This window comes from Lissotriton vulgaris, chromosome 1_1, assembly GCF_964263255.1.
Source record: "Lissotriton vulgaris chromosome 1_1, aLisVul1.2, whole genome shotgun sequence".
NCBI classification, from domain to species: Eukaryota; Metazoa; Chordata; class Amphibia; order Caudata; family Salamandridae; genus Lissotriton; species Lissotriton vulgaris.
Window position 1 is genome coordinate 31,520,792 of NC_141685.1, and position 25,971 is coordinate 31,546,762.

At 55.9% G+C, this 25,971-nt stretch overlaps 1 non-coding gene across 1 annotated transcript; it reads right to left on the reverse strand.

Moving 5' to 3' along the window:
* Window positions 1-7,353: 7,353 nt before the first annotated feature.
* Window positions 7,354-7,507, reverse strand: LOC147737052 (5.8S ribosomal RNA). Its single transcript, XR_015300151.1, has one exon. It is a non-coding gene; the product is annotated as a 5.8S ribosomal RNA (ribosomal RNA).
* Window positions 7,508-25,971: the final 18,464 nt, after the last annotated feature.

The window sequence follows — 25,971 nt, forward strand, 5'->3', positions numbered from 1 at the left end:
AATACATGAAGTCCCTCTGGCAACAGTGTGGGGTCACCTACAGATTCACGACCCCCTATCACCCTCAAGGGAACGGACTGGTTGAGCGGTTCAACCGCACGCTCAAAGGGATGATTGGGGGGTTGGAAGAGCCCCTCCGTCGCCAGTGGGATGTGCTACTGCCGTGCCTCCTCTTTGCCTACCGAGAAGTCCCCCAGAAGTCCCTCGGCTTCAGCCCGTTCGAACTCTTGTATGGACACCCTGTGCGCGGGCCGCTCAGCCTAGTCAAAGAAGGCTGGGAAATGCCCCCTCTAAAGAACCCTCCAGATGTTTTCAAGTACCTCCTAACCCTCCGCAACCAGACCAGACAGTTCCGAGAGATGGCAAAAGCAAACTTGGAGGCCAGTCAGGAAGACATGAAACGGTGGTACGATCAAAATGCCTCCTCCATCGAATTTGAACCCGGCCAACAAGTGTGGGTAATGTCTCCCACCGAACCATGCGCCTTGCAAGACAAATGGACGGGGCCCTTCAAAGTAGTCGAGCGCAAGAGCCCTGTCACCTATCTCATCGATATGGAATCTTCACGGAACCCTCTCCGGGTCCTCCACGCTAATAGACTGAAACCCCACTTTGTGCGCTCAGAGCTCAGCCTCCTGATGGCAACAGACAGCGGAGCCGAGGAGGACTCCGAACCACTTCCTGACCTCCTACGGACTCGGGAGAAGGACGGCTCCGTGGACGGGGTCCGACTCTCGGAGGCCCTCACCCCGGAACAGCGCCAAGGCTGCCGAGACCTCCTGCTGCAGTTCGCCACCCTGTTCTCCCTCACCCCAGGGGTCACCCCCTGGTGCTTACACGACGTGGACACTGGAGAGAGTCCCCCTGTCCGACATCGGGCCTACCGCGTACCAGATCGGGTACGGGCCTGCATCCAAGAGGAGTTGGCCAAGATGCTCACGCTCGGGGTCATCGAGCCCTCAGACAGCCCCTGGGCCAGCCCAGTGGTACTGGTCCCCAAAGCAGCCGCCCCCGGCACCACGCCTGAGCTCCGGTTCTGCGTCGACTACCGGGGCTTGAATGCGGTCACCAGAACAGACGCACACCCCATTCCCCGAGCAGATGAACTAATCGACCGCCTGGGAGCTGCCCGCTACCTCAGCATCTTCGACCTGACAGCGGGCTACTGGCAGATCGGTCTCACACCCTGGGCCCAAGAACGATCTGCCTTCTCCACTCCTGATGGCCACTACCACTTCAAGGTCATGCCATTCGGCATGAAGAATGCCCCAGCAACATTTCAGCGGCTAGTAAACCAGGTCCTGGCGGGACTCGAAGAATTCAGCGTCGCCTACCTGGACGATATCGCTGTGTACAGCCGCCACTGGTCCGACCACCTCCACCACCTCCGAGAGGTGCTACAGGCCCTCCAACGAGCTGGCCTCACGATCAAGGCCAGCAAATGCCAAATTGGCCAGGGGTCCGTGACCTATCTCGGGCACCAGGTGGGAAGCGGTCTGGTGGCCCCTCTGCAACTCAAGATCGCTGCCATCCAGGCTTGGCAGCCCCCCATCACCCAGACCGAGGTCCGCGCCTTCTTGGGACTCACAGGCTACTACCGGCGGTTCGTGAGGCACTATGGCAGCATTGTGGGGCCCCTCACGGAACTCACATCCAAAAACCAACCAAAGGAGGTCAACTGGACCCCCGACTGTCAAGCGGCCTTCGAGAAGCTGAAGGCCGCCATGTGCTCCGCCCCTGTGCTCCAGGCCCCTGACTACAGTCAAGAATTTATCGTCCAAACGGACGCCTCCGACCATGGCATTGGGGCAGTCCTTTCCCAGCTGAACCCCGAAGGACTTGACCAGCCGGTGGCTTTCATCAGCAGACGGCTCCTGGCCCGAGAACAACGCTGGAGCACCATCGAAAGGGAGGCCTTCGCCGTGGTGTGGGCCCTCAAAAAGCTCCGGCCTTATCTCTTCGGCACCCACTTCCGGGTACAGACTGATCATCGGCCCCTGCAGTGGCTAATGCAGATGCGGGGGGAAAACCCGAAACTCTTGCGTTGGTCCATCTCCCTGCAGGGGATGGACTTCACTGTGGAACATCGACCCGGGCAAGACCACGCCAACGCAGATGGCCTGTCCCGCCTTTTCCGCCTCGACGAAGAGAGTCCACAAGAGGATGGGTGACTCTCCCCGCCTTCAGCTGGGGGGGACGCATGTTGGACAGGCCACATGAAAGGCTTGCTCCCTCCCCGCACGACCAGGCCCGAACCTGGCTCTTCAGGTGTTACACGCAACAACCACCCGTTTCCCGTTTCATATGGGACCCCTGCCCCATGACATCTCCCCATCATGGGCCCGATTCCCTACCGGCCCTCTCTCGCCCGGCCTGGGCGCCATCTTGGACACAGCACCACGAGGCCGCGTGGCCTCCGATCGACCCTAACCCTGGGCCTGGCCAGGCCCCGACATCCCGGCACCACCATCCACCCAGGAGGTGAGCGGACTACTTGGCAGGTCAATGGGAGAAAGAGCTGTCGATGGCTCTCCCCCGGCAGGTGCCGATCACCCCAGCTTCCCGAGGCGCTGGCTCCACCCCCCTGCTGGGTGTCTGGACTCCCTCATCCTGGACCTCCCGACCTCCAAGTGCGAGGGTCCGGACATCAAAGGGCGCCAGACCTATAACTGGGGCAGCTCCAGAGCAGGAAGGCAGTTGTATCCTGGAGTCGAGAGACGCAGTGAAGAACTCATCCTTGACGGACTACTGGCGCTGCCGTAGCCCTGCCTTGCGAACTATCGACCTGCCTGCTGGCGCTGCCGCAACCTTCTGAAACCTTCATCGTCGTCGGGACCTGCTGGCGTGGCCGCAGACCGTTTGTAACCACCACCTTCATCGGGACCTGCTGGCTCCGCCGCGGACCGTCGCTACCTTCAACCATCCCGGGACCTGCAGGCTCCGCCGCGGCCCGATCATCTAGAACGCCGAGCTCGAGGATTGTGAGCTATTTCATCTACCAGATTGGTAACGAGACTGTCCCGCTACCCTTTTCCCAACCAAGAGACTAGCATAGAGGGGACCCCTGAGTCCAGACCTCCTTGTACCATTTCACCGTACTTGAAGAATTGCTTATAAAGTAACGTTGAACCTTATCCTTGTGTGGTGTACATCTGTGGGGGGGAAGTTACTTGTCTGTACGATCGCTGGAGACGGCTCTCCCCGGAGACCTCTCCCCTTGTCCTCGGCCGACCCTCCCGGTCCGTCTAACAAGTGGTGAGTGCAGAGTAGTGAGTGCAGAGTAGTGAGTGGTGAGTGCAGAATAGTGAGTGCAGAGTAGTGAGTAGTGAGTGCAGAGTAGTGAGTGCAGAGTAGTGAGTAGTGAGTGCAGAGTAGTGAGTAGTGAGTGCAGAGTAGTGAGTAGTGAGTGCAGAGTAATGAGTAGTGAGTGGTGGGTGCAGAGTGGTGAGTGCAGAGTGGTGAGTGCAGAGTAGTGAGTGGTGAGTGCAGAGTAGTGAGTGGTGAGTGCAGAGTAGTGAGTGGTGAGTGCAGAGTAGTGAGTGCAGAGTAGTGAGTGGTGAGTGCAGAGTAGTGAGTGCAGAGTAGTGAGTGCAGAGTAGTGAGTGCAGAGTGGTGAGTGCAGAGTAGTGAGTAGTGAGTGCAGAGTAGTGAGTAGTGAGTGCAGAGTAGTGAGTGCAGAGTAGTGAGTGCAGAGTGGTGAGTGGTGAGTGGTGAGTGCAGAGTAGTGAGTGGTGAGTGCAGAGTAGTGAGTGATGAGTGCAGAGTAGTGAGTGCAGAGTAGTGAGTAGTGAGTGCAGAGTAGTGAGTGCAGAGTAGTGAGTAGTGAGTGCAGAGTAGTGAGTGCAGAGTAGTGAGTGCAGAGTAGTGAGTGCAGAGTAGTGAGTATTGAGTGCAGAGTAAGGAGTAGTGAGTGCAGAGTGGTGAGTGGTGAGTGTAGAGTGGTGAGTGGTGAGTGCAGAGTAGTGAGTGTGAGTGCAGAGTAGTGAGTGGTGAGTGCAGAGTAGTGAGTGGTGAGTGCAGAGTGGTGAGTGTGAGAGAGTGCAGGGTGAACAATTCCAATCCAAACCACATAATTCCATTACACACCACATGCATACACTCCATAATACATGGCTAGAAGACATTGCCATTTACAATGCAATTAGCTCTAACTCAAATAAATCCGAGACCTATTGCATTTCCAATGCTTGTTTTATTGTTGTATTTGTGAGTTTTGTGGGGCTTAGATGTAGCTCTGATCGGTAGCTAAAACGCTTTACATATTGTAAACATATTGTAGCATCAATAGAGGAAGGCAGAAACAAGAAAGTATAATTGGGCCCGGCTTGGATGAAGCACTTACAAAATTCAGCTGTCAGTGTCATGAGAGGGCGTGGCCATGCTCGTCACACGGATTCTGAACTGGCAGGTAGCTAGCCTTCTACTTTCACTGCTGGGAAGGGGGTGGGATTGGGGCACGGGATAATGTAATTGACAGAAAAAAAAGGCAGATTCACTTGCATTTTTTGTAGAATTGTGGCTGTTTGTTAGAGAGAGGTGCACGGTTTCTCACTTCAATATCAATGGGTCCTTTCTTGAAAATACCCTTGAAATGAGCTTTTAAAATACCTGTGAAGTACTATTTTTTTTTATTTGCAGTTTTATATAGCAGGCACTTGGCGCAACAAGAGCATTAAGGGTCTTCAGTGCCTACAAGGTCGTATTCCAGTAGGTCGGGCAAGCATGCTATCCATCCGCTCATGCATGTCGATGCCACATCGGAGGTGTGAAGTGCTACAGAAATCGAAATACTTACTGGCAAATACAAAGCCACTCAGTTTTGCCTATTTGAGACATATTGACGTTATCCATGTTTTAAAGATGTTGCACAGCAGCGCTGGCTGCTGTGCAACATGGCTCAAAGTAAATAAAAACAAAGCACTATTGCGCGCCCAGCGTTGACCATGCCGTATCGCTATCTTTATTTACTTGAAGCCATGCTGCATAGCAGCCCGTGCTGCTGTGCAACATCTTAAAAAAAAAAACATGTTAACAGAGCCGAATAGCTCTGCGCGAGCTGTGTGGCTTTCTTAATTGTTAGTAGAGATTCCTAGCAATAATAAAACAAAGCGCTATTATGTGGCCAGTGCTAGCCGTCATAACACTTTAGCAGAGCACCTCCGTTTTTTCCAGTGACCACTATGAAAGTGATGTCATCCCGCAACAGAGGTTAAGGTCTACCTCCTTCACAGCAGGTGAAGTGTCTCCTCCCTACTCACTCTCTACTACACACTCTCTACAACTCACTCTCTACTATACACTCTCTACTACACACTCTCTACTACTCTCCTACTCACTCTACTACTCACTCTACCACTCTCTACTACGCACTCGCTACTACACACTCTCTACTACTCTACTACTCACTCTCTACTACACACTCTCTACTACTCTACTACTCACTCTCTACTACACACTCTCTACTACACACTCTCTACTACTCTTCTACTCACTCTCTACTACTCACTCTACCACTCTCTACTAAACACTCTCCACTACACACTTTCTACTACTCTCCTACTCACTCTCTACTACTCACTCTACCACTCTCTATGACACACTCTCTACTACACACTCTCTACTACTCACTCTCTACTACTCACTCTCTACTACACACTCTCTAATACACACTACTACACACTCTCTACTACTGTACTACTGACTCTCTACTACTCACTCTACCACTCTCTACTACACACTCTCTACTACACACCAGGCTTCCATCCCTCAAGGAACCCCCCTGTTATCAGTCACCAGCGCCACAGAAGAAACAGCTGCTTCCCTCTCCAAGAGGCTCGCAGAGAGGTCGGGCTTCACCGGCAGAGGCAATCTCCCAACTCGCTGCCATTCGGTGGAGCGTCTGCGCTGCAGAGGAGGAGATCCAGCGGACTCGGCCCGAGGTGCGGGCCACTCCAGTCCCAGCGCCTTGAAGGCTGCATCTAGCAAGAAATGTACCCTGGGGGGCCAGATAGGGCCTGGACACCGGTCCCGCAGAGGGGATCCGTAACTCCTGAGCCACCAACCTTCCCGCCGTGTTGAATGCTCCGGGTGGGCTGCACGGTCCCCACCCATTTACGTCTCGACTGTTCCACGCACCCTCTTGAACTTTCCCTTCAAAGTTGTTTTTAACTTTCCCTTACAGAACTTGTTGGCTATCGGCCTCGCACCTGTATTTAGCCTTAGATGGAGTTTACCACCTGCTCTGGGCTGCATTCCCAAGCAACCCGATTCTGAGAATACCCGATCCCGGTGCACTGGTGGCCGCTACTGGCCTAACACTGCCCGCTGGCTGAGCCACGATCAGAAGGACTTGGGCCCCCTGAGCGATGCTTGGGAGTCAATCTTCTGTATGTCACATTTCCCGCACCCGCCACTGGACAGGGATTCCGCGGTGGGCTCTTCCGTCTTCACTCACCAGTACTGGGGAAATCCAGGTTAGTTTCTTTTCCTCCGCTTAGTAATATGCAAAAATTCAGTGGGTCACCACGTCTGACTGGGGGTCGTAGTCAAAAAACGTCAAAGCTTAGGGGGAGCTGTGGGACGCCAGCTGCCCCTGCTTTTGCAGGAGGGCCGGCGTCCCGGCAGCACGCCCTCTTTTCCTCGGATTGGCAGGGCAGGGGTTCTACCCTCCCCGGGAAGCCAGTCATAGAGGTGGGCGCCCGAGGAACGCGTGCAGGCAGCCGGTGGGGCACCACAGAAAATCCACACGCAGCACATTGCCAGGTGCCCCTGGATGGGCCCAGGGCGCACCGGTCACCAGCCTCCTCTCCACTGTAGCAGGGAGGAGAAGCTAGGCACGCCTGCGGTGTACCTTCATGATAGGACCTGGTGAGGGAGCCTGCCGTGGGCGATTGGGGGGTCTGACCTTGTGGGGGGACAAAGGAAAGCGGAGCTAAACCCTGCAACGGCCCCAGCCGCGTCCCAGGGAAGCGCCGGAGCGATTGTGAGAAGTGTGGCTCACTGGTTAGAGGAGGCAGACCTGGAAGCAGAGGTCAGCCCGGGTCCCAGGGTTCAATTCCCAGCTCGGCGGGGTCTTGAGTCCTAAAATGTCCATGGACTCGACAATTCTTGCTCCGGTACCTACTCGATTCACGGGTTCACACTCTGCGACTCTGGGCAATAGCTTGCTTAATCTCCACAACGGCCCCTCGCGGCGGGATGCCTGGCTTTCACCTTGCGGATACCCTGCCGGGGTATCTCACAGGGGAATACCAGGACGGGTTCCCTAAGCAAGCGCCTTGATGCCTTCGGGTGATACGTGCGCTATATAAATCGCAATACATACATACATACATACATACATTGACGATCGAGCAACCCTCAGACAGGCATTACCTCGGGAGGAACCCGGGGCCACAAGGTACATTTGAAGTGTTGATGATCAATGTGTCCTGCAATTCACACTAATTCTCGCAGCTAGCTGCGTTCTTCATCGACACACGAGCTGAGTGATCCACCGCCTAGAGTCACAGGCAACTTTTCGAAATTGTTTGCCCACCTGAGGGTGCAGGAGAGGCGGGAGGATGGCGACGTCGTCCGTCCACTGCCTGCATGGCAAGACGGCCCGGGTTCCCCATTCCAGGCTTCTCCTCTGGATGCCAGACTCCACCATTGGTAGAAAAAAGCATTACCAGGCGTTCGTCCCGGGAGTCCTCTACCCATTCGCTGGCGAGGGGGGCTCCCAGAGTGATGGGAGCAGGCAGCAGCCCTATCGCCACCAGTCCCTCGTGGGGTAACCAGGAGGGACCACGCGAATCTTCAAACCCCTCGGCCCGGCCGCACTGGACCGGGTCAAATCAGGTACCTGGCAATAGGGAGGGTCGCCCCACCTGCACACCAGCTGTCCGTCGGCAGGCGGGCCGAGCTGTGCCGGCGGGTTGGTGGGACACCCACCCATCCCTTGCCTTGGTCGAAGGCGCCAGAAGGAGAGAGCCAGGCAGCTCCTCATCCCGCACGCCTCCCACCGAGTGCAGCTAGCGGTCCCCCCACAGCCCCTCGGCTCCTTCTCTTCCAGGCCGTCCTGCAGCACGAGAAGGGCCACTCCTCCATCAGCCGAAGCCCAGATGGGCCAGGACTCAGGTACGGGAAGGCCTTTATGGGGGTAGTCCCAGCTCGGGGAGGCACTGCCATTTGGTTTCCCCCCACAGTGGGGGTCATGCCGGGGAGAATCAGTTCTGTCTCAGGAGTGCCCACTGCTGTGCCACTCCCAGAGAGAGGGACAGGGGCCAGGGGCTGCCCCCATACCTCAGTCAGTTGGGTCCTCCCGGGGTGGAGGAAGGCCCGCTGAGGCCCAGTCCTCACCAAAGCACCCCATGCGGCTACGGACCGCTCCGCCAGCCGGGACGTGCAAGTGCAGGGCCGGGCCCTGTGCCTAAGGTGTGCTCGCAGGAGGCGGCTGAGGGTTTTGGGCTGGCACTGTTCGTTGTTCGTACCGCTATGCCGATAATGATCCTTTCACAGGTTCCCCTTACGGAAACCTTGTTACGTCTTTTACTTCCTCTAGATAGTCACGTTTGATCGTCTTCTCAGCGCTCCACCAAGGCTGTTGCCGACCCCGGCGGGGCTGATCGGAAGACCTCACTGTTGGACAGGCCTCGTGGAAGGCCCGCTCCCTCCCCGCATGATAGGGCCCGGACACCGGCTCTCCCTGTATCCCCAGAAAGAACCATCCCGGCAACCCACCGAGGCAACCCGCAACCCGCCCCCAACGGGACTCCAGCTCCTGAACACCCCAGTATCGGCTGGTCCGGGCCCCCATCAGCACCATTGCCCCGGCCCAGCCGCCATCTTTGGACACTGCATCACGAGGCCGCGTGGCCTCGGCTCGACCCCAACCCTGGGCCTGGCCAGGCCCCGACATCGAGGCACCACCATCCACCCAGGAGGTGAAGAGACCACTTGGCAGGTCAATGGGAGAAGGAGTGTTGATGGCTCTCCCCCGCCAGGTGTCGATCGCCCCCGGCCTCCCCGGGCGCTGGCTCCACCCCCCTGCTGGGTGTCTGGACTTCCTCATCCCGGACCTCCCGACCTCCAAGCGCGAGGGTCCGGACATCAAAGGAGACCAGACCTATAACTGGGGCAGTTCCAGAGCAGGAAGGCAGTTGTATCCTGGAGTCGAGAGACACCGAGAAGAACTCATCCTTGACCGACTGCTGGCGCTGCCACAGCCCTGCCTTGTGAACCATCTCTGAAGCCTGCTGGAGCTGCTGCAGCCCTCTGCAACGTGCACCTTCGTCTTGGCCTGCTGGCGCTGCCGCGGCCCATCCTTGTGAACCATCGCCTTGGCCTGCTGGCGCTGCCGCGGCCCCTCTGCAACGTGAACCCTCATCCTAGCCTGCTGGCGCTGCCGCGGCCCTCCTTGTTGTAAAGCATTCGTCCTGGCCTGCTGGCGCTGCCGCGGCCCTCCTTTCCGAGAACTATCATCCTAGCCTGCTGGCGCTGCCGCGGCCCTCCTTGCCGAGAACTATCATCCTAGCCTGCTGGCGCTGCAGTGGCCCGACCTTGCAGACCCCTAAGCTCGAGGATTGTGAGCTCCTTCTTGCCGCCCCTGTACCAGACCGGTACCAAGACTGTCCCGCTACCCCTTTCCCTACAGAGACTAGAATTGGGAGCATCCTCGTGTCCTGACCCCACTGTATCGTTGATAACCTTGCCTCAAGAACCTTATATAAAGTGTGTAGATCTCATCCTTGTGTGGTGTCCATTTGTGGGGGGGAAGTTACTTGTCTGTACGATCGCCGGAGACGGCCCTCACCGGAGGCCTCTCCCCCTGTACTCGGCCGACCCTCCGGGTCCCCGTCCAACATTGGTGGCCAGCGGCGCGATCCGAAGCAACGCCTAATCGTACAGAGAGTAACTCACCCTACGACACAACCACAATGTCAACAAAAGAGAGCGGAACCACGGAAAAATTCCAGATGGAAAAACTAGAAGAATACAACCACAGAGAACTAAAACAATTCTGCATAGAACTAGGCATTGCTACCACAGGACTGAGCACGAAAGAGGACTTCAAAAACGCCCTGGAATCTTGGGCAGAGACGGGTACGGCCGTACCCCAAAACCAAAGCCTCGAGGCACCCGAAACAAGCACCACACCGACGGAAGAAAGAAGATCGGGTCTCTCCCCAGAGGAGGTCCGAGAACGGGAAAAAAGCAGGCTCCATGAATTGGAACTGGCTCGACTTCGTTTAGATGGAGAACTCAAATTGGCGGAACAAAAAATAACGTTGGAACACTTGCGGCTCCGAGAGGAGCGAGAAGAGAAACAAAGACAGAGAGAGTTAGAAGAGAAAAAGCTAGCCTACGAACATGAGCGCAACCTAAAAGAACTAGAGATTCGGAAACAGAACAAAGATCTCGGGGTCCCCGAGCGCCCGAACACTCTTGCCACTACAGACCCCAAGGTCCACATCCCCAAGGATGTCGTCAGAGAGTATTACTGGGGGAGGTTTGTCAACGAAGGGCGAGACGCCCTGCTGCAACTCCCGGACCATCAGATGACATCCTACGACCACATGAAAGCTGCCCTCCTCACTCGATACGGACTCACGCCCGAGATGTACCGCCAGCGGTTCCGCGACTGCAAGCGGATCCCGGGTACAACCTGGGTGGAGTACGTGAACTTCTTTAGCCGAGCCTTCGAGGGGTGGATCAAGGGCAGCAAAGTGACCACTTACGAGCAACTCTTCGACCTTATTGTGTGGGAGCACCTTTCTAACAACTGCTTCGTCGAGCTCAGGCAGCACCTCCTCGACAGTAAACTGACTGAACATCGGCAACTCGCCGCCGAAGCTGACCGATGGGAAAGCACCCGAGTTGCCCGAAACGGGCCCAGCGAACAGAACAGAGCCGCCCAAGGACCCCATCGCCCCCGAGGGGGAGGAGGAGGCCAGGGTCGGGGCAGAGACGCCATCCCGGTGGCTCCCGCCAGCAATGCCCCGCCCCCGGCCGGCAGGGGAAACCTCCTGATGCGTCCAGGTTTCCGGGCCAACGTTACTTGCCACCGATGCCAGCGACCCGGCCACTACGCCAATGATCCCAACTGCCCGAAGAACCAGAACCCTATGCCCCGCCAGGTCGCTGCCGCCGCCCTGGGGGAAGAGCAAACCCCAGAAGACCCTGAGGAGTACGAGCCCGACCAGCCGGAGTGGGAACCAGCCGCCATGTCCCTGGTCTGCCTAGGGGAAAGAGACATGATCCCGCGGGCCCCCCTGCCCGCCAACACGCAGAAATACAGCCAGTGGGTCAACATTAATGGGCGCCGGGCTGAAGCCCTCCGCGACACCGGGGCCAGTGTGACCGCAGTCCGCTGTCATCTGGTGACCCCGGACCAGATCTTGCCAAACATCCTTTGCCCCGTACGGTCAGCCGACAACTCAGAAAGCCTGTGTCGGATGGCCTGCGTCCCCTTCGAGTGGGGAGGAGTGTCCGGAATGCTGAAAGTAACTGTCCGCGATGATGCACCCGTGGACTGCCTCCTGGGGAACGACCTCTAAAGTTCCCCCTGGGCAGCCGTCGAAAGAAGAGAGCACCTGGGGATGTTGGGCCTCCCTGAATGGGCCTGCGTAACGACCCGGTCCATGGCCGCCTGCGCCATCCCCAGTCCCGAAGAACCCGAATGGCCAGAGCCTCCTCCCCCGATCGTCCCAGAGGGAGCCACCCTAGAAGCCAGTCCTCCAGAACAAAACGAAGAAGGGCTCGATCGGCTCCGGGACCTTCCTGAACTGGCCCAGTGGCGTCAAGAGGGTGGCCGCCCCCCAGGAACAATTCCGACAAGAGCAGAGGACATGTCCCTCCCTCGAGGGACTCCGGCAGCAAGCCCTCGCCCAGAGCGCAGGAGACACCTCGGGGGCCCACTGGATTTATTGGGACAATGACCTGCTCTACAGTGAGCAAAGGATTGCTGAGCTGGGGGCCAGTCGGGTGCTGGTGGTACCCCTCCGCTTCAGAGACTTCCTCTTGAACTTGGCACACGATGTGCCTCTCGACGGACACCTGGGGCAAGACAAAACGTACAGCCGCCTGGTGACCCACTTCTACTGGCCCAAAATGCGAAATGAGGTCTCCAACCACTGCCGGACCTGCCCCACCTGCCAGGCCAGCGGGAAGAGCGGCCGAAAGACCAAAGCACCCTTGCAACCCTTTCCCGTCGTCACCACCCCGTTCGAACGGGTGGGAATAGACATTGTGGGGCCCCTGGACCCCCGAACAGCACAAGGGCACCGGTTCATCCTGGTCCTGGTGGACCACGCCACCCGCTATCCCGAGGCCATTCCTCTTCGGACCGTGACAGCGCCCGTGGTAGGCCGAGCCCTGATGGGGATCTTCTCTCGGGTGGGCTTCCCCGGGGAAGTCGTCAGCGACAGGGGCACGAACTTTTTCTCGAAGTACATGAGGTCTCTCTGGCAACAGTGCGGGTCACCTACAAATTCATGACCCCCTATCACCCGCAAGGAAATGGACTGGTCGAGCGGTTTAACCGCACTCTCAAGGGAATGATCATGGGCCTAGAAGAAGCCCTACGTCGCCAATGGGACGTGCTGCTCCCGTGCCTCCTGTTCGCCTATCGAGAAGTCCCCCAGAAATCCCTAGGCTTCAGCCCATTTGAGCTCCTGTACGGACACCCCGTCCGGGGTCCCCTCAGCCTGGTCAAGGAAGGATGGGAGATGGCCCCCCAGAAGACTCCTCCAGATATATATAAGTATCTCCTGACCCTTCGCAACCAGACCCGGCGATTCAGGGAGCTCGCCAAAGCCAACCTTGAAGCCAGCCAGGAGGACATGAAGAAATGGTATGATCAGCATGCCTCCTCCATCGAGTTCGAGCCGGGACAACAAGTCTGGGTGATGTCCCCGGTCGAACCCTGTGCCCTACAGGACAAATGGACAGGACCCTTCAAAGTGATAGAGCGCAAGGGTCCCGTCACCTACCTAATCGACATGGAGTCCTCCTGGAACCCCCTACGGGTCCTCCACGCCAACAGACTCAAACCCCACTTCGTACGCTCGGAACTCACCCTCCTGATGGCTACCGATAGTGGGACGGAGGAAGACTCCGAGCCCCTCCCTGACCTACTGAGGACCCGTGAACAGGATGGCTCAGTGGAAGGGGTCAGACTCTCCGATGCTTTGTCCCCAGAGCAACGCCAAGACTGTCGAGCTCTCCTGCTACAATTCGCAAACCTGTTCTCCCTCACCTCCGGGGTCACCCCCTGGTGCCTTCACGACGTGGACACCGGGGATAGTCCACCTATTCGACACAGGGCGTACCGGGTGCCAGATCGGGTGCGCTCCTGCATCCAGAACGAAGTCACCAAAATGCTGGCTCTGGGAGTGATCGAGCCATCTGACAGCCCCTGGGCCAGCCCAGTCGTACTGGTTCCCAAGGCTGCCGCCCCGGGCTTTGCCCCCGAGCTCCGGTTCTGTGTGGACTATCGGGGCCTGAACGCCGTTACCAGAACCGACGCTGACCCTATCCCCCGGGCAGATGAGCTAGTTTTTTTTTTTTTGGTGTAAGACATTTATTGTGTAGAAAGAGATATAAAGTTACACTGCGTCACGCCAACAACCCGGAGGCAGGCCGCTATGAAGTTCACATTTCACAATTGGTAAAGCAGTCGGGGGAACATAGCCCAGCGGGTTGTGGAACTTCTAGTAAAAGCATACAATACAATAAAGTCAAGTATCTGAGCAGTGCAACCTTAGCATGTTAAGTGGTCTTCTATTTTTTCAGTGCCGTAGACAATCAAATTAACCTGTAGGCTACAATAATGCCACGGAGCTAGCTACAGGCCACAACCTGTTGAACTGGCAGATTGAAAGGATACGTCCACCAGCACTGTTTTCACCCAACACGCCCAAACAAACAAAAGAAAATCAAGAACAACAAACATCGGTGCAAGTACATAATTCCAACCACACAGTACCCCACTCATACACAGGGCTGTGCGCTCCTGCGTTGGTCAGCTGTCAATGAATGTCAATCAGTGGTAGGGGTAGAGGCCTGGCGGGCGCCAAGTCTTCATCGCGGAGATTGAGGGGGGGGGGGAGGGGGAAGCCGAAGCAGGGTGATCTACAGGGACACTTGGCCTCGAGGGAGACGGAGGTGGCCAGGCTATGCAGAATGTATGCATCCCTTAGGCCAGCAGAACCGGGACGTACCACATCCCCAAGGCAAACCTGCACCAGCGCAAAGCATCAGATCAGCAACAACCCGCCTACACTTCCAAATTTCTCATCCCATATCATCTGAGACACCTACGTCAGGTGAACCGCCAGAAGCGTCCGAGCCCGCACGCTCCCTAGTCCATTGTAGGAAAGGTTCCCATATATCGATAGGCCTGGAGGCGGTAGGCATCGTCTCCCAATAATGAGTCAGCTGTGCATGCCCATAGGTCACATCCCTAACCCACCCAGTGAACGAGGGAAGAACTCTCCTGCCCCAGTGTAGTGATATTTGTCGTTTGGCATAGAGGAGGAGTAGTGCATGTAGTTTCCTATCACAAGGTTCTGTGTCCTTGACGTATCCCAACAAGCCCAAAAGCGGTGATGGTGCGTCATTTCTGTGTATGATTTGATTAATGGCAGTGAAGACGTCCGACCAGTACTCGTCCAGCTTAGGGCAGCTCCATGCTACATGAAGAAAGGACGCATCCATCCCTCCACATTTCCAGCAAGATGCATCCGTGCGGATGCCCATGCGGTGCAGCAGCACCGGTGTGCGATAGTACCGGTGTAAAAACGTGAAGTGGATGAGCCGCAATCGATAATTCGGAGATAGCGCCGTGAGCTGCTTGCAGCAGTATTCCCACATGGCGTCTGTCAAGGGGTCGACCAGGTCAGCAGTCCAAGCCTGCTTGGCCGTAGCTACAGTTATTGGGGCTTGCTCTTGCATGCAGTTGTACAGTCTGGACACTAGTTTTTTGGGGGAGGGTCTCGAAAGCAGATTCTGAAGGGCATCCAGCGTCGGCGGTTCCTCTGGGAACCGGGGCCCCAGCCCCCTACAGGATTCCCTAAGGTAGTGGTATAGCAGCGCGTCCGCAAAAGATTCAGGCTGGTCGTCCTCACCTGCGCTCAATTCCCTAAAGGTGCCATCGGGATATATATCGGCGAAGGTATGCAGCCACTTCCCACGGATTGTAAGAGTGTCACCCCTGGCACTCAGGCAGGGTAACATCGGGTTTCCCCGTAGGGGGATGGCTGGCGCATAAAGCAAGGAGAGTCCCGCTCTGTTTTGTAATTCGCGCCAAGCCCAGCGAATCATCTCCACATAGTCAACCTCCTTCGAGGGGCGTGTGACTTTACCATAGAGCGCCGCGTGCAATGGCAAAGGGGCAACAACGGCTAGCTCCACCGCCACATGTGGTTTGTAAGGGGTGGGGAAGGCCCAGAAATGCAGAAATTGCGCCTGCGCGCATAGGGAGTAGAGCTTCAAGTCGGGAGCTCCGAGGCCTCCCTGCCGTAGCGGGAGCGTGAGCAGGTCCCAGGAAACCCTCGCCTGTCCCCCGGCCCACACTAGATTCAATAGCAGAGAGCGGACACGCGCATGAAAGTGCCCCGTCATGGGCAGCGGGACATTCACGAACAAATACAGGAATTTGGGGAGAACTACCATTTTCGCCAGTGCTATCCGCGCAACCAGGGACAGGGGTAGTCTGTTCCAGACCTCGATCTTCCTCTCCAGCCAGTCCCCCGCTCTGCCAAAGTTAAGTGACCATAGCTCTTGCATATCCCGACTGACCCAGATCCCCAGGTATTTAACAGCGTCAGTTTCCCAACGTAGGGGGTAGTCTGGTGGCGGCTGACTGGTTCCATCAGTGAGGGGGAACGCAACAGACTTAGACCAATTTATGGACACTCCTGCAAGGCCCTCAAACCTCACGAATTCTCGGAGCAACGGGTTCATGTTATCTTTGGGGTTGACAATGTACAAGGTGACATCGTCAGCATATAACGAAATCAGTAAACTCCGGGAACTGAACCCAATTCCCCTCGCAGTGTGGTGTTGTCGTATCCTAGCCGCAAGCGGTTCCATTGCAATAGCAAAAAGGAGAGGGGACAGTGGGCACCCTTGTCTGGTTCCTCTAGAGATAGCAAAGGGTTCGGAAACGAGGCCATTCACACTCACCCTAGCCCTAGGTGCAGTGTACAGTAGCTTGATCAGAGTTATGAAATTTCGACTGAATCCCATCCTTTCCAAAATTCTAAACAAATAGGGCCACTCCAAAGAGTCAAACGCCTTGGTGGCGTCCAGGAACACCACCGCCGCTTGAACAGAGGGGTGTAAGTAATGTAGGACAGAGAAGATGGTCCTGAGGTTGTGCGACGTGGCACGGCCAGGGATAAACCCGGACTGGTCCGGGAGTGCGATGATCGGCAGCATTGGTTGTAGTTTATCCGCAATGACCTTGGCATAAATCTTAGCGTCCACATTAATCAATGAGAGGGGCCTATAGGAGTCTAGGAACAGTTCGTCCTTGTCAGGCTTCAATAGTGTAATAATTAAGGCTTCACGCATGGAGTCTGGAAGGGAGTTCAATTCGAGGGCCTCAACGAACACAGAGTGTAGTTTCGGCGCCAGCTCCTCTGCGTAGGTTTTGTAAAAGGTCGATGTCAAGCCGTCAGGGCCAGGGGCTTTGTTGGCCGGCATGCTCTTGATTACTTGAACGATATCTTGAACGGTTACAGGGAGGTCCATGTACTGCCTGTAGTTATTATTAAACCACACCAGGGCGATAGAATCAAGAAAGCCCTCCAGAGAGGCTGGGGCCTTGGGTTGCCTAGAAGTGTAGAGGGACGCGTAAAAGTCAGTGAAGGCGCGTAAGACAGCTTCTTGGCCGATGACCAGGGACCCCTCTGTGTCGTGAATGGTGTGTATGTAATGCGACTGTGTACGAGGAGCTATCAACCTAGCGAGGGTCCTGCTGGGCCTATCACCCTCCCCATATCTGCGGGCTTCGGTCTGTCTCCCCAGAAACCTCACCACGCAATCCGCCTCCTCATTAAAGGCAAGTAGCTTGGTTTTTAAATCGCCCGCAATCTCCAAGGACGGTTCCCGTCTAAAGGTTGCATCTAGATCCCTCAGTTCCCGTTCCAACTGGGCCCGGGTTCTCCGGATGGTTCGTAGCACTCCCGCCTGTCGCTCTATGCACTGGCCCCTGATCACCGCCTTAAAGGCGTCCCACTCAATGGCTTCTGATGAAACAGAGCCTGCATTCTCTGCAAAATATTTGAGGATATCTTCCCTGATTTCCTCAACAAATACAGGGTCCGTGAGTGCGTGCGGGGGTAGACGCCACGTGAACGCCCTGTGAATAGCATCGGGTAGGCACAACTCCAACATGCAAGGGGCATGGTCTGACAGTGATCTAGCCTGGATTTCGACCTCCGTCACCCACGTCGCCACCTCAGGCGACACTAGCCAGAAGTCCAATCTGGACCATGCAGACTTATGACACGTGAAACAGGTTCCCACTGTCTCTCCCGGATGCCAAACCCTCCACACATCTGAAAGCAACCCCTCTTCCATCACATCAAGGACAGCCTGACGTGCTCTAGCATGCATTGGTCTACTCACACCTCTCCAATCCACGTCATCATCCAGCACAACATTGAAATCGCCCCCTATCACAACCGATCGGCAATCAAGCAATGCAATCTGCGCCCAGACGCTCCTAAAGAAGTCAGGATCATCTACATTTGGACCGTAAATGGCAGTCAGTACAATCTGTCGACCCTGCAAGGAACCATGTAATATAACATATCTCCCATCTTTATCTTGCACGCAAGCGTGTTCCCGCCAATCCAGCCCCCCGCGTACAAGTATAGCCACCCCTCTCGCATAATTAGAGTAAATGGCAGAATACACAGCTGACCATCTGGAATTCTTCAATCTAGGTGAAGGGATAGTATTAATGTGAGTCTCTTGCAAAAAACAAATGTCCACATTATGCCTGGCCAGTATACCATGCATCAAACGGGCTTTCTTGTAGTCTCCGAGTCCTCTAATGTTCCAGGTCCATAGCTTAACCCCCCCATATCGGAAGTGCTGTGGAAGCATCAACGTCCCCAACAGGCTCCAACCCCCAGCTTCGTCAGGCCACATTACACACATTGACCCCTTGCGCAAAGAGGAAAATAGAAGAAAGTCCACAGTGCACCGTTTCGTAACTAAAAACAACAACCCCTCAAACTCCCCCACCACCCCCCTCCCTCACCAACCCCCCAATCAGGTTGTGACATACCCCGTAGAAACTCACGCATAGCGTGATATAAAACCAACAGCAGCAACAATGGGAGACACCCCATGGGGGCGTGGTGCGCCCAGCTTACACCCCCGTGTCAGCGGGGTGGCTACATTCGGAAATAAGACTCCCTGGTCCCAACGGTACCCCCGTCCCAGGACCGACTAACCCCACCTCGGCAACATTCACATAGGCACCAGGGCACAGGCAAGAACAGCTGGGTATCCGAGGCCATATCAGTGTCTTACCCCTCTCGTTCTCAGTCCAGATTTAACAGCAGTTGGTGCAGGGGATCTCCGACCACCAAGTCAATACGTGAATGAAGTAGACATATAGTGTCTCAGAGCTTACAGCGGCAGCTAACCTAGTCATTATCACTGAGTTGGTCAGCAGTGTCTTCCAGCCTTGGCGATTTCCTTCTGGCCCCTGTGCTGCCGACGTGTCTAGCAAACTTAAGCGCTGATTTCGCGTCTGTGAAGAAGTGTGTGGCGTTGTCGTGGAGCACCTTCAGTTTCGCCGGATATAACAGGGAATATTGTACACCAGCTTGCAGCAACAGTTTCTTAGCCGGCAGAAATTCCTTACGGGCCGCTTGCACCAGGGGGGTGAAGTCCGGGTAAAAGGAGATGTTGTTTCCTTTATGTGTAATCTTACCCTTCTCCCTCGCCAGTCTCAGGATGAGGTCTCTGTCTTGATAATTGAGCAATTTGGCAAGGATGGGATGAGGTGGTGCACCCACCGGTGGCTTCTTCCCAAGGGACCTGTGTGCCCTCTTGACCGTGAAGACCGACGATAGGTCCGGGTCGAAGAGTTCGTATAATAGGTCTGTAACAAACACCTCCATCTTGCCTGTGTTTGTCGTCTCCGGAATTCCCGTAATACAAACATTAGACCTACGGGAACGCGCTTCCAAATCATCCGATATAGCACGCAAGTTGTCCAGCTCTCTTTCCAGTGACGTGATATGCTGTTTGGCCTGCTGTTGGAATTCACAGCATTCCGTTTGCCTGTTTTCTAAGCAATCTAGCCTAGTTTCATGGGCGTCCACTTTGGTTTTCACTGACTCCAGCTGCGAGGACATGGCGTCTAGTTTGGTGTCAATACTTTTCAAGCTGGACCTTACTTCCATAATAAGCGCCCCAAAGTCTATGTCCGCCGGTGGTCCCTGCGCCGACGACTCCCCAGCCTCCGTCTCAGTTGTTGAGTGTTTTGAAGGCTTCTTGTTTTCAAAGCTAATTTTGGGCTGCCTCGCCTCATTTTTCCCCATTTTAGCGGCTGTGATGTGGCAGCGAGTGCCCCGTGCAAACCACTCCAGCAAGTAGGCGTTTTGCGCGCTAGCTGACGCTGTGCCCGAGCAGTATGGGCAAATTCCTGGGGGTGCAGATTCACAGACCGGTCTCTCAGGTCACAGTTGCGCAATCTCTCAGGGCCACGCCTACAGCAATGTGCAGTCTATAATATTCACAAGCCCCAAAATGGCGGGTGCTGTTATGCCGGCAATGGGACCACACAGCGTCGAGTCCGGCCCAAGAAATCTCCGAAGCCAGGAGCAGGGGGTTTGATTTCAGGTCTCCGGTCTCCTCGGGTCACATAGGTGCAATCAGCGGTCCACCCACGGTACCGAAGGCCAGCAGCACCACTCCGATAAAATGGCGTGATTGTGAGGGGTGTCGGGTGTCCTCTACCCCTCCCGCAGTCCCACTCCTCACCTCACTCGATGCCGGAGGTGGTTGTACAAGAATAGGCACAGCTCCTCGGCCGGGTCTCGACAACGCCGATTAGCTTGCGTCAGCCTAGGAGTATGGCCGACCCGACACCGGAGCCTCAGCAGGAGTTGCCGCCAAGGAGGGGGATCGTCTGCCTCCTGCGCCCTTCCAGTCAGCTGCGCCCCGGTCCTTCTCCCAGTCGCAGCAGGGACCCACCAAAGTGTGCCCAAGCAGCGGCCCTGCAGATGTCGGGGTCTCGCACCCCCCGACTGCAGGATCTCCAGAGGCCCCAAAAAGCCGCGACCTGTAGTAGCCTGCAACGTCCAGGTGCCAGCTCCTCAGCCGAGGATTGTAGCAGGTGTGCAGGCCGGCAAACCCACAAGCGGTGGCAGCTCTGCGATCCGATCAGCCACGCGCCCCAAACTCCGGCAGCAGGATCTCCTGGGTTTCCGTTGTCGTTTCCTGAGACAACGGGGGTCCGCAAGGACCTGGAGAAGGATCAATTCAGGATTATAGAACGTAGCCGGCGGAGCTCACTCAAAGAGCGGCCATCTCGCTGCTCGGCTAGCCACGCCCCCCCCCACCCGTACCCGGGCAGATGAGCTAGTTGACCGCATGGGGGCCGCCCGCTACCTGAGCATCTTCGATCTATCAGCGGGCTACTGGCAAATCGGCCTCACACCCGGGGCCCAAGAACGATCCGCCTTCTCTACCCCAGATGGCCACTACCACTTCAAGGTGATGCGAATTCGGCATGAAAAACGCTCCAGCTACCTTCCAACGACTCGTGAACCAGGTACTGGCGGGCCTCGAAGAATTCAGCGCCGCCTACCTGGACGATATTGCTGTGTACAGTCGCCACTGGGCAGACCACCTCCACCACCTCCGAGAAGTCCTGCACGCCCTCCAGCAGGCCGGCCTCACCATCAAAGCCAGCAAATGCCAGATTGGCCAGGGGTCCGTGACCTACCTCGGACACCAAGTGGGGAGCGGTCTGGTGGCCTCCCTTCAGCTCAAGATGCTGCCATCCAGGCCTGGCAACCCCCTACTACCCAAACCGAAGTCCGGGCCTTCCTGGGGCTCACTGGGTACTACCGGCGGTTTGTGAAGGACTATGGCAGCATTGTGGGGCCCCTCACAGAACTCACATCCAAGAAAAACCCCAAAACAATCCACTGGACTCCAGACTGTCAAGTGGCCTTCGAGAAGTTGAAGACCGCCATGTTCACCGCCCCCGTGCTCCAGGCCCCCGACTACAGCCGGGAGTTCATAGTACAGACGGACGCCTCAGATCATGGCGTTGGGGCAGTCCTCTCTCAACTCAACGCCGAGGGAGTCGATCAGCCAGTGGCCTTCATCAGCCGACGCCTGCTGGCCCGAGAACAGCGCTGGAGCACCATCGAGCGGGAGGCCTTCGCCGTGGTATGGGCCCTCAAGAAACTCCGGCCCTACCTCTTCGGTACCCATTTCCGGGTACAGACAGACTACCGACCCCTGCAATGGCTGATGCAAATGCGGGGGGAGAACCCAAAACTGTTGCGATGGTCCATCTCCTTGCAGGGGATGGACTTCACTGTGGAGCATCGTCCTGGCCAGGACCACGCCAACGCGGACGGCCTGTCACGCTTTTTCCGCCTCGGCGAGGAGAGTACCCAAGAGGATGGGTGACTCTCCCTGCCTTCAGCTGGGGGGGACGCATGTTGGACAGGCCTCGTGGAAGGCCCGCTCCCTCCCCGCATGATAGGGCCCAGACACCGGCTCTCCCTGTATCCCCAGAAAGAACCATCCCAGCCACCCACCGAGGCAACCCGCAACCCGTCCCCAACGGGACTCCAGCTCCCGAACACCCCAGTATCGGCTGGCCCGGGCCCCCGTCAGCACCATTGCCCCGGCCCAGCCGCCATCTTTGGACACTGCATCACGAGGCCGCGTGGCCTCGGCTCGACCCCAACCCTGGGCCTGGCCAGGCCCCGACATCGAGGCACCACCATCCACCCAGGAGGTGAAGAGACCACTTGGCAGGTCAATGGGAGAAGGAGTGTCGATGGCTCTCCCCCGCCAGGTGTCGATCGCCCCTGGCCTCCCCGGGCGCTGGCTCCACCCCCCTGCTGGGTGTCTGGACTCCCTCATCCCGGACCTCCCGACCTCCAAGCGCGAGGGTCCGGACATCAAAGGAGACCAGACCTATAACTGGGGCAGCTCCAGAGCAGGAAGGGAGTTGTATCCTGGAGTCGAGAGACACCGAGAAGAACTCATCCTTGACGGACTGCTGGCGCTGCCACAGCCCTGCCTTGTGAACCCATCTCTGAAGCCTGCTGGCGCTGCTGCGGCCCTCTGCAACATGCACCTTCGTCTTGGCCTGCTGGCGCTGCCGCGGCCCATCCTTGTGAACCATCGCCTTGGCCTGCTGGCGCTGCCGCGGCCCCTCTGCAACGTGAACCCTCATCCTAGCCTGCTGGCGCTGCCGCGGCCCTCCTCGTTGTAAAGCATTCGTCCTGGCCTGCTGGCGCTGCCGCGGCCCTCCTTTCCGAGAACTATCATCCTAGCCTACTGGCGCTGCCGCGGCCCTCCTTGCCGAGAACTATCATCCTAGCCTGCTGGCGCTGCAGTGGCCCGACCTTGCAGACCCCTAAGCTCGAGGATTGTGAGCTCCTTCTTGCCGCCCCTGTACCAGACCGGTACCAAGACTGTCCCGCTACCCCTTTCCCTACAGAGACTAGAATTGGGAGCATCCTCGTGTCCTGACCCCACTGTATCGTTGATAACCTTGCCTCAAGAACCTTATATAAAGTGTGTAGATCTCATCCTTGTGTGGTGTCCATTTGTGGGGGGGAAGTTACTTGTCTGTACGATCGCCGGAGACGGCCCTCACCGGAGGCCTCTCCCCCTGTACTCGGCCGACCCTCCGGGTCCCCGTCTAACAAAACCATCCAATCAGTAGTAGCGACGGGCAGTGTGTACAGAGGGCAGGGACTTAATCAACATGAGCTTAGGACCCACACTTACCTGGAATTTCTCGTTCATGGGAAATAATTGCAATCTGTTAGAATTGGGGGTCTATAGTTGGCACAGGTAGGTACATGTGACAAATAGGGACCCTCTTCTCTAGTCAGGGTAAGGGGGTACACTCCTAAAATAACCCCTGCTCACCCCCTTGGTAGCTTGGCAAGAGCAGACAGGCTTATCTCAGAGGCAGTGTGTAAAGCATTTGTGAACACATTTAGTAACCCAGCGACAACACTACAATGGACACCACACAAGGTTTTATATAAAAAAATAAGTATTCTATTATATAGAGTTACCACAAGACCAATAAACAACGAAAATAATCCACAGTACTATTCAAGAACAAGAGTTCTGGTTAAAAAGGCTGAAATCACATTGCTGTGGGATGGAAGGGTCCCCAGAATAGCGCTTCAAAAATTGACGAAGGGGTGGTATGATGGGGGAATTGCACTGCCCGGTGTCCGGTTGTACTATTGGGCTTCGCAACTAATTACGGTTAACAGGTGGAAATATACCCTACCAGATAATCCGGCGTGTGCCCTGGACAGACACCAAATGGAAGGGGCTGGCTATCTCGGGGCGCTCTATTCATCCCCGCGATGCATGCAGCTTATGGGACCTACCCAGCATACGCTACAAATATGGCGACTGGCTAAATCCCGTGGTCTGCACAGAAGCTGGGTATGCTCTGTCGACATCCAGGGTTCGACAAACGGGACATGATTGGGATCTCAACGGTAGGAGATCTGATTAAGAAGGGTAAGATCCTCCGGTTCGAGGAGCTGCAGAAGACATACCGATTGGCACCAAATGAAGTTTTCCGATACCTACAAATCAGGCATGCCTTATTGGCAGCGTTTCCCACCTGTGAGGATATACCTGAATATTCCCCCCTGGAAGACCGTCTCCTAGACGGCCAGTTACATACCAAGGCAATTTCCCTCACTTATAGAAAGCTCAGTAACAACATGCAGCTCAGAGAGAAGTGGGAGAGAGACCTAGGCCCAATGGAGGAGGAGGATTGGAGGCAAGCATTGATGTCCCCGAGAGAGGCTGCCATTACACTTAGATATCGCTTAATACAGCTCCGTATACTACATCGCTCATACTTGACTTGGACTACTCTGGCGAGGATAGGGTCTAAGTTAGATGACCGGTGTTTTAAGGGATGTGGACAGCCAGCCAGTTTCTAACATAACAAAACAGATGGGACAGGGTTGGGATACATTTGGGGTCTGCTTTAGGTAAGACAGTTACGATGACGCCACGACTAGGCTTGTTAAATGTATGGGACGCTACAGACCTTACGGAGATGGAACAGCAGTTTCCAACGCTAGGATTCACCTTATTTAGGAGAGAACTAGCTAGAGGGTGGGGTAGCGGTAGACCACCAGGGGTTTCAATATGGAGTAGGGAATAAGATAAATGTATGGTGTCCGAGAAAGAAGTATTTATCGCACGAGGATGCCCTAAAAAATGGGATAAGAAATGTGCCAAATGGAATCTATACCGAGGGGAATTATGCGTGTCCCCGTCAGTGGACTTGGAAATACGGAGAGTCAGAGAGAGAGAGCAAGAAATGTAATGAATCATTGTATTGATTGTCTTGGTCAGGGTAAAAGTCATTATGATTGATAATCTGCAAGAAATATGTCAATGATACAGGTCTGTTATCACTGTACAGTTAAAATAAAAAAATATGTTTAAAAAAAAAAAAGGCTGAAATCACAGTTCTGTGCGAGTCGGTAGCTTTGTCCAGCTACAGTGTTGCTGAAATAACACAGAGTCTAACAATCCAGCGGACCGCGTCGGTCCGGGCCCACTCAAATGTCGACAGACTCAGTCACAGTACTTTTTACTTGATGCCGCCGGCACGGATGTGCGAGCCAGTTCTCGTGTTCGTCACAGTGCAGAAATGAAAGCGTTGCAGGATGCCATGTCCCTCGATGCGGTGCAGGCAGCGGCCCGTTGACAGAGTCGGTGGATTCAAGGCTTGCGTTGCAGGGCGAGACGGTGCTTCGTTACAGTGCTTCCAGCTTGTGGAGCGGTGACAAAGCTGGAGTTCGGGAGCTGGCGTCGATCAGTCCGGATAGCGGTGCGAGTTGGGCGAGGCGTCGTAAGCATGAGAGGCGGTGCCCAACCCCGGTACGTTCACAGGACTCGAAGTCAGCAGCAGTGACCGCATCGCTCAGACCAGTACGAGTTGGTGTAGCGAGGCGTTGCACGTCGCAGTGTCCACCAGTCGCGGTGCAGGCAACAGTTCATTGCGGCATCAGGACAGAGTTGGTGAGCTCAGAGCTTGCGTTGTACGAGGCGGACGCCGTCCTACAGGACACCGGGCCGGTCGTGAGAGTCGGTCACAGCTCCCTGCCTCTGTAGCCACTGAAACAGCGTTTCCAGCAGCAATCCACAAAGGCTGGTGAAGTCTACTGGTCCCGAAACATTGGTCAGGGGGCAAGCTCTCTTCCAAGCCCTTGGAGATCCTTCACAAGTTGAAAGCAAAGTATACAAAGTCCTTTCTCCTTCCTTAGGCAGTCAGGCAACCACTGCTGGCCAATCCCCCAAGCAGCACTTCAGCTTGGAAATAGTCTCTCCTCAGTTTCTTCAGGTTCCTCTTCTCAGCAAAGGTTTCTTCTTGTAGTCCAAAGATGATCTAATTTCATGGGATCAGGGTCCCAATATTTATACCCCAAAATCCTTTCTTCTCTTAGGGGAGAGGGACCTGTGCCTAGTCCAAACCAGTTCTGAAGCACTCTGTTTACCAGACTTCCTTTCACAGTGCAGGGCAAAAACAACAGACGCCCCACAGGAGGTGGAGCCAGCATTGTGGAAGGGAAGTACAGTTCTAGAGCACTTTGTTGGTAGTCTTCCTTCTCTTCTTTCAGTGTGCAGGGCAGAGACATCAGACGCACCACAGGGGGTGGAGCCGGCATTGTAGAGGGTAGGTCCAGCCCTATTCAGGTCCCAGGTGCAACT